The sequence below is a fragment of the Pelophylax lessonae genome (genome assembly GCF_965119305.1).
Source record: "Pelophylax lessonae genome assembly, chromosome: 4".
Taxonomy (NCBI): domain Eukaryota; kingdom Metazoa; phylum Chordata; class Amphibia; order Anura; family Ranidae; genus Pelophylax; species Pelophylax lessonae.
In genome coordinates, this window is record NC_138771.1 from 407911303 (window position 1) to 407920634 (window position 9332).

Consider the following 9332-nt stretch of genomic DNA (forward strand, 5'->3'; position numbering starts at 1 on the left):
GGGTGCACATAGCACCAATTTTATTGTGAGCACAGTGTAGTGGGCTTTAACAAGGAGTCACACATGAATTTACATACTATTTCATTTTATGTGGACACTTTTTTAGTACATTTGTACACTGAAGTTACAAATGCATATGAATTCATATGTAATGTTTTTACTTATGCTTGTTTTAGATATGTTATTTTAAGCCACAAAGGCTAAGTGTAACCACACAAATTTATCATGATGGTTTTTATTCAATTTATCATAATTGTTTTATGATACAATAGGAGGATTTATACATTGAAGGTGAAGCGTGGCACTATTTGATTTGTTTAGGGAGATTTCCTGTTCTGCACAGACACCTGGATGTAAGAGAAAACCTATACAAAATAAAGGAAATTCAGTCCTAGACAGTTGTCACTGAAACAAATGTCCTCACTGGAAAATGTAGCCTATTTTTCTGTTCTTGTGACAACTCAAAATTTTTCGATTTTTCCCTCACTTTTAGTTTTGATTAAAGTAGCTACCAGGACAAATAAAGAGTGGAAATCTCTCCAATGAGGACACAGATAGCAATACAAATCTGACAGGGTTTCAAACCCCTCATACCTATTTAAAACAAAAAAGTTTCCATTTCAATACAGTTTAGACTATGAATATTATTATTATAACGTCTTCCTCTCTGCTTCAAGTGATGGTTCTTCAGGTTGTCCTTTATAGTGGCAAGAAAGCCTTTCTCTTTAGAACTTTAATTTACTTAGAATGTTGACTCATCTTAGGTGGAATTATGTACAGAAATAAGCAAACATTCCTCTATTCACTGAGGTCTATATATGCAGCTATGACCAATGAACAATTGAAGCTCCTGTGTAGATAGCATTCTTGTTTACTGTATGTTTTTTTCAGGTCACTTAGCACTACGCCTTCTGAACGTGCTTTTGGTGGATTCTAAATCCAGGGTGACTAGTATTTTGGTTTGCTCAGACTAACCTATAATACAAAACAAATGAACACTTTCTTTTTAATAATGTGGCAACAAATATGAGATGTAACAGGCAAACTGGAACAAAATCATATTTTGTAAGAGATGTGAAGTCACAGAACAGTGTTTTTTTTTTTTTTTTTCTTGATATGTATACCACGCATAAAATAATTTTTAAGTTGAACTGCAGCAAAACTCATTTTGTGGAGTGCTGTTGCTCTTTTTGTGGGAAAATGTATTTTGTTTGTTCAAGGTGTGAGTTAATTTGTTTTTTCATTTGTACTTTCATTGTTATGTATACTTTTATGTAACTGTGAGTACTTTTTTCTTCATTAAAAGGAATGGGCAAACAGATTTAGCTTCATAAGAATATCTGCTTCAAGCAGAGCATGAAGTAGAAAAGGTTAAGGGAGGATAAAGGTTTCCCCGCTATGAGTCACAGCCGAGTGTTTTGGCACCATCTTGGTATTTCTCAACATGTGCCCAAGCTCTGTATCCTATAAGGAAACCTTTACAAAATCTAATGTTTAAAATGCAACTAAATACATTAAGAAGACCTCCATTTATTTAAAATTTAAAATTAAAATTTTAAAGGCTTTCAGGAGGGCCAACAGAACTCTATCTTAGTAGTAAGGTCAAAACAAGTAAAAACTGAATACAGGGGCTGAATGGGAAGATTTTGGATGGAATTATCTATTATAATGTTGTTGGGATTCAGGAGACATGCACCACTGTATATTCAGTAACTTACAGAAGCAAAATCTTGAACCAACGCATTACAGATTAAACTTTTGAAGTGTCATTTGTTCGCAATAGTATATTATCTCTCTCTTCTTTCTTTGATCAATTGTCATCTGTATTATCAACTATCTTGTTTCATTTTTTGTGACATAAAAATATTGTTTCTGCTACAAATCGAAGCAAAGTTTATATTTTTTACAAATCAAATTAAGATTTTTAAAATTGCATTTTATTACAGCTAGGCCCCATTCAAATGTGCAATTAAAAGGGAACTACACTGAATCTGAGCACCACAAACCAAAAGCACTATTAACTTATTTTTTTAATATTCAAAGCAAATTCAACCATCCGTCCATGTCTCCGTGCTTTATTTTTCTGCAAAGTCACTTTAAAAAACACCCCCTGGCCACAGCCATCTTGAGTAGGTGCAGATGATTCATGTAGCGTTTACATCCTGGAATGTCCTTGGCTCAAACATGCAGGCAGGAGGGTATGCTTTGCTGAGGAAACCCAACTCCCCTCCTGAAGACTCCTGGGATGTATGACATAATTTGCCTGAAATTAACTGAAGAAATGTAAAAAAAAACCTTAAAACAAGTAATTATGATGTACTTTCCTATCTTTTTGCTAATGCTAGCAGCATAAGAATTAAAAATAGTCAATGGACAATATAACACAACTACACCATCAAAGGGTGGCACTGTGGGTGTGCAATAACTGTAGAAAGTGCCACTTCCTAATTGGTAATGGAACAAAGGTATCGGCACCAGGTATTTAAAATAAATCATTTTATTAGACACTTTAAATTCATGAAAAAACATTCATAAAAACATGATTTAAAATATATGATCAGATCAAAGCTTCTAGTATACTTGAATGACCCAGACCAATCCCATGGGAATGATGCAACACCAGCAGTTTTTTGGTTGAAGAATGATATAGTCCAGTGGAAGTTAGCTTAGGTCAGAGAAGCCTGCTAAAGCTCAACATGTTTTGTGAAAATTTGCTTTCTTAGGTAATTATTCCGGGTAAATAAGAATATGTGATAAGAATCTATAAGTATGTATAAATCACAACAATTCTATTTACTTTAGAGCAGTATGTGTAGTACCATAATCAAAGAGGTTTGGGTTGTGTATAGAGATCAAGCCAGCACAGAAAATATACCCCAAGAGCATCCCAGTGGATATTGGGATGTACAGTATACATTCATCCACACATAGAGAGTACAACAATAACATTCTGTATTGGCATATAAATATGTATTTTCATCAACCAAAAGGGCTCAAAGGGAAGGGGAAAATTTGAAAAAGAAAACCTACCCACTGATCATCTATAATAAAAGATCTTTCAAATATGTACCTTTAACTTGTAGAGAATAATCAATCACTACGATCAAATATTCCATGATTGCTACTTAAAAGTATTAACAAGTATGGAACAACTTAACACATTAAATATACTGAGTGAGTAACAATTTGTCTACTAAGGCTGTATAAATTGAATTGTGACCGCCACATAAAACTGGGGGAGATAACCACTTTCTGTAAGAAAAGCCATTACCACTCCGAAGGCTTCTATCTCACTAGTGTTGGGCAAACGGTTTGGCCTAAGCAAGAGTTCAGGTTGAACATTTGCCTGTTTGACCGTTCACTGAACATTCTAATTTGCAGGGTGTTTGCCCTGCCAAATACCCTGCAATGCACTGCGCGCTACACTGTGCATTCTGCTTCCGGCGCAGTGTAAGCTGGTTGTTAAGGAGTGGGTCCCAAACAACTGATGACTCTTTAGCTGTCAATGGGCTTCCCTGCAGACAGCTGAATAAAAAATAAAAGCAGGTTAAAAAAAAAACAGAAAACGGCATGGGACCGCCCATAATCCCCATAGATTACAAACACCTGGGAATAAGGATTGTTTTTTTTTTTTTTTGCAAATTTTTGTCTGATTAAGGGCTCTTTCACACGGTCCGCCTCCGCAGGCGGATCCGTGTTGCTCAGCGGGGATCGATCCGCGATCCCCGCTGAGCCGGGCGGATGACAGCTCCGTCTCCGCTTGCAGAGCGGAGAGGGAGGTGTCTCAGCCCCCGCTGCCCTCTATGGGGGATCGGAGGAGAGCGGACCGCTTGTCCGCTCTCATCAGATCCCCTCCGATCCGATTACTGAACGGATGGAAAAATAGGGTTTCCATCCGTCCAGATTTCAGCACAGGATCGGATGCGGATGGCAGCGGGTGTCAGCGGAGGTGACCTCCGCTGACACCCGCTGCCCCATAGAGCTGCATGGAGGATCCGATCAGATCCGCCTAAAAAACTGACAGGCGGATCTGATCGGACCGCCCGTGTGAAAGAGCCCTAAAGCACTTTATCACAATGGACTGATGGACAATTGGTATATTATTTATAATTTTCTAAAGAAAACATTATTTACTAAGCACAGGAATATTGATTTTTGTTGTTGATGTTTATGCACAATCATTCATGCGAGAGCAGCGCAGCACTCATTTATCTATTTGCTTTATTTAATTAATTAATTCATAACTTATTACAATTATTTTTCAGTTTTATTGTTGCACTTTAAGCATGATTAAAATCACAGCTCCAAAAAAAATTATTGTTTTTAAAAAATATTTTTGCATTGATACATGTCCCCCAGGGCAGTACTCGCACCCCCATACCCCTTTTATGTCTAATTACTTGCAAATAAGCCTTCAAAATGGGCACTTTTGATTTTTCCTGTTTGGCTCTCATAGACTTCAATGGGGTTTGCAATTTGAGCTAGAATTTTCTGTCGTTCAGCCCATCTCTATATCTCACATATCGACATCATAGACATCCTTTAAAGATAAGAGGAGAGGGAGCCATGACGTATAATTTAACACATAGCAATTAATGTAAAGTTACTCTTAAGATCATGCTTGGGGGGGGGGGGGAGGGCTGTGCCTAGAAACAGGCTACCAAAATCCCCAACAACTTGAGTGTACATACCATTTAAGGGCCCAGACAGCGATGATGTCATGAGTCTGTATGCGCCATACAACCAGACCGAGCCTTGGGTGGTGCCAGCAAAAGGCACAAAGTAAACCACAGGGAGGACAGCCAAGGGAAAGTGCTCCGTGGCTGCACCTCTACATGCCACAACTTGCCCGCCAACTGCAGAGAAGTAAAACAAGCCGCAGGCAAGGCGGATGCTGTGGCGCCTGCAGCCGCGCATTCACCAAGGGGACACCTCAAAATGCAGATAACTATGCTGTCTCAACTTTAAGCACATCCCAAAGCAGAAGAAGATAGAAAAGCTTGTTAATAATCCACACTTAATCCAGCTTCTAAACACATAATTTCAAATACACAAGGTTTATGATAGAATCAGGACCATGGACACAAAAATATACTGTATGAACATAAGCAGGCACATATAATATACAAAGGCAATTATGTGCATACTTAGTAGACAAGTGCAGAATGGAAAAATTAGTTATGTTTCGGATAGATTCGTTATGTTACTAATTTAATTTTGTTGCTTCATTTTGGAATTTGTTTAATTTAGCCTATCAACTTTCCAACTAATTTCAACCCAATGCCAAAATAAAAATAAATGGTGTGGGGCCCCCCCGGAATCCATACCAGACCCTTATCAGAGCATGCTGCCTGGCAGGCCAGTAAAGGGGGGGGGGGCAAGCAAGCCCCCCTCCTGAATCATACCAGGCCACATGCCCCCAGGTTGATGGGGACAAGGGCCTCTCCCCCACAAGCCTTGGTGGTAGTTGTGAGGGTCTGCAGGTGGGGGGCTTATAAAAATCTGGAAGACTTCTTTAACAAGGGGGCCCCAGATCCCAGCCCCCTATGTGAATGAGTTGGTGACCTTGCCCCCTTGTGACATCACCGACCCAGCATGCCTTGGTCGGTGACATCACAAGGGATGGGGTCACTTGCTGACACCATTGGGTGACTCCATCCCTTAGCTATTTAAGAAATGTAGGACAGCAGAGCAAGCAGACTGCTGAAGCATTCGATGATACCAGAGGTTTTTCTTTTCTCCTGTGCACCGACGTGATTGACTATAGAGCTACACCAGGGGATGTTTTTTTCTTTTTAACCACTTGCCTACCGGGCACTTTCACCCCCTTCCCATCCAGGCCAATTTTCAGCTTTCAGTGTTCTCACGCTTTGAATGAGAATTGCGCGGTCATGCTACACTGTACCCATATGACATTTTTATCATTTTTTTCACACAAATAGAGCTTTCTTTTTGGGGTATTTAATCATCTCAGGGTTTTTTATTTTTTACAAAAAAAAAGAAAAAAGACAGAATATTTTGAAAAAAAAAAAAGTTTTTCTTGTTTTCTGCGAGTAAATTTTGAAAAGAAATACATTTTTCTCCTTCACTGATGTGCGCTGATGAGGTGGCACTTATGGGCACTGATGAGGTGGCACTGATGAGGAGGTACTAATATGCCGCACTGATGAGCACTGATAGGCGGCACTGATAGGTGGCACTGATGAGCACTAATAAGCGGCACTGATGAGCACTGATAGGTGGCACTGCTGGGCACTGAGAGGTGGCACTGCTGGGCACTGAGAGGCGACACTGACGGGCGGCACTGATGGGCACTGATAGGTGGCACTGATGGGCACTGGCGGGTGGCACTGATGGACACTGACGGGTGGCACTGATGAGCACTGATGGGCGGCACTAATGAGCACTGATGGGCAGCACCATCAGTGCTCACAGTGCTGCCAGTCAGTGCTCATCAGTGCCTAGATGAGTAGGCACTGATGGGCACTGACTGGCAGCACTATGGGCACTGATTGTGGGCACTGATGGGGGGCACTGATGGAGGGCACTGTGGGCACTGATGGTGGGCACATTGTTTTTTTTTTTTACCTCTGTAGTAATCAGGGCACTGGTGATCAGTGCCCTGATTACATTCCACTGTGTCTCCGACGGCTGATCGGCTCTCCTCCTTCCTCACACTGCAGTCTCCGTGTGAGGAAGGAGCGCTGGCGATGAGAGATGATCTCATATGTTTACATATGAGATCATCTCTTATTGCATGGGCCGATCACGTGGTAAATGGCTGCTGTGATTGGCCATTTACCACGATCTGTGATTGGCTGTGTCCAAGGGACACGGCCAACACAGATTTTCCCCGAGGCGCGCTCGCGGGAGCGCGCGGGAGACTGTCTCTGGGAGGCCGTATAAAGACGGCCTGCCGGAAATTTGAGTCCGCACTGTAGCCGTACTTCGGCTATAGCGCAGATGGCAAGAAGTTAATAAAGGAATTGTCAAAAACTTTTGTTGTGTTTTTATTCACTTTCTACACTTTTTTTGGTGAATGGGTAGGGGTACTATGTACCCCTAACATATTTACATAGGGGGGCCTAGATCTGGGGGCCCCCTTGTTAAAGGGGCTTTCAGATTCTGATTAGCCCCCCACCCACATACCCCAACAACCAAAGGCCAGGGTTGTGGGGAAGAGGCCCTTGTCTCCATTAACAAGTGAACAAGGTGCTTTGGGAAAGCACCTCCAGCATTTTGAGGGTATGGTTCAGGAGGGGGGGAGGCACTCGCTTACCCCCCCCCCCCTTTCCTGGCCTTTCAGACTTCATGCTCATGTAACCCTAATAGAGTTACACAGGCTGTATTATCTGAAATGCCCAGTAGATGGCAGATGGACTCAGTATGCAGTTAATAAAACATTGAGCATTGAACACAGGACTTGGCCTTTTCAGTCACATGATTGTGGCATCATCACAGTGTGACCAGGAAGTGATGTGTGAGGAAAGACTGAGAGAGATAGACACCAGCTCTGCATGACTTCTTATCCTTCTGCTCAGGTTTTATCACCTATTAATGTCCTAGGAGGACTTCCTGCACAGCTCTGAGGAAGGAGGTCATGGAAGACTTCTAGAAGTTACCACATGCTCAGCCAGAGAAAGGACATGTGACTAGCTGTGAAAGACTGCAGCACAGAGATAGAACCCTGCTGAGAGAACTTACTTCACCCAAGACCACACCAGTTGAGAGAGGGACCCCTGGCAAAGATAAGCACTGAGTCCAGACGTCTGGTGAATCCAGTGAGAGGAGACTGCAGTGGACTGATCGGGTTAATTGCATTGTGAGGGTAAGCCAAGCCTCTCCCTGTATCACCCCAGGGCACCTGTCTCCTCACTCACAGTAAAGACTCTGAGGTCTAGAGTGGACATTGCACAGCTCAGGCTGCTTCAGTGACCCTGCGGAGCAGGACTTATAAGGGCCCCAACTCTCCAATGTGCACCAACGGCCATTAGGGTGAAGATAAGGGGGTGGGACGCAGGTGTGCTAGTGGGTGGGTGAGGAAAATCCACATTGCATTGTTATCCGTGTTACTCTATTGTATTTTCCCATGTATGTTGATTCATTTGCTACTTACTATATAAAGTTAGTTCCAGTTAGGCTGTGTCAGTCTCATTGCACCAAGTATGTTCCCAGTGGGACCCCACATCCCTACCCCGGATGCCCCACTGGGTGGAGGCACTGCCGCAGACATGTACCCCAGCTCCCAGATAGCGGAGGCTCAGGATCCGCCTGTCAGGCATAGTGAGTTAACTAGGGTTAGGGACCCCAAAGACACTAGGGGGCGCCCTCAAAACCCCGTTACACTCAGATAAGGGTCTAGTATGAATTTGGGGGGGGGGCACACTGTTTTTTAAAAATTCTGTTTACATTTCTGCTCTCAGAGGGAAAGCTCGCTGACAGCTGATGAGTCACCAGTTGCTAAGGACGCGGTGGACGGCTTCCCAGCCCGCTCCTTAACTACCAGCTATTTTTCACACAGAATTTGAATTGGTCGATCATTTTTCAACTGATCCAAACTAGAATTGCTCCAAAAATGTGTAATTTGTTAGAAAACGAATAAACAAAATGAAATTAAATGAATTTCAACTAAATTTGTTACTATTTCATTCGGAAATTCAGATGCATTCGAATCTCAGAATAAACAAAAATTCATCCAAATTTACATTCGGACGGAAATGAGTTGTATATGTCTAATAATTAGCAATACAACCAACATACAAATTTGAAAATATGATGTATATATGAGAATTCTACCATAATAATTCACCTGTGAAACCTTTGATCTGATCATATATTTTAATTCATGTTTTTATGACATTTTTTTCATTAATTTATGGTGTTTAATAAAATGTATGTATTTTAATTACCTGGTGTGGATAAAGTCCATGTTTTCTATGTACCTTCCTTCCTAAAAATAGTCAATGTTGATTGTAAGAGTGCATAACTCTTTAATGCCAGATAGTGGATTCATGTGGCAAGAATCAACCAATTTCTGAGCCTGGAAACACAGATGAATTCTAACAGCTGAAGTTGTTCAGCCTATACAAAGGAATGAGAGTCTGACAGGGGCAACATCTGTCCATGGCTGCCTGCATGATCACCCTTGGATGCAGACAGTTTGGGCCCAGGGGTATTCATCTGTTCCTAACACAAGTAATTGCTCTATGTTCAATTGTATTTGGACAGATGTGGCTGCTTTCAGCCTGTTATTCATGTGTACAGGCTGAACCCCCCTTGTTCACATACAACTGTGAATCCAGTGGTAGAAATTAGTGATGGGCCAAACACCC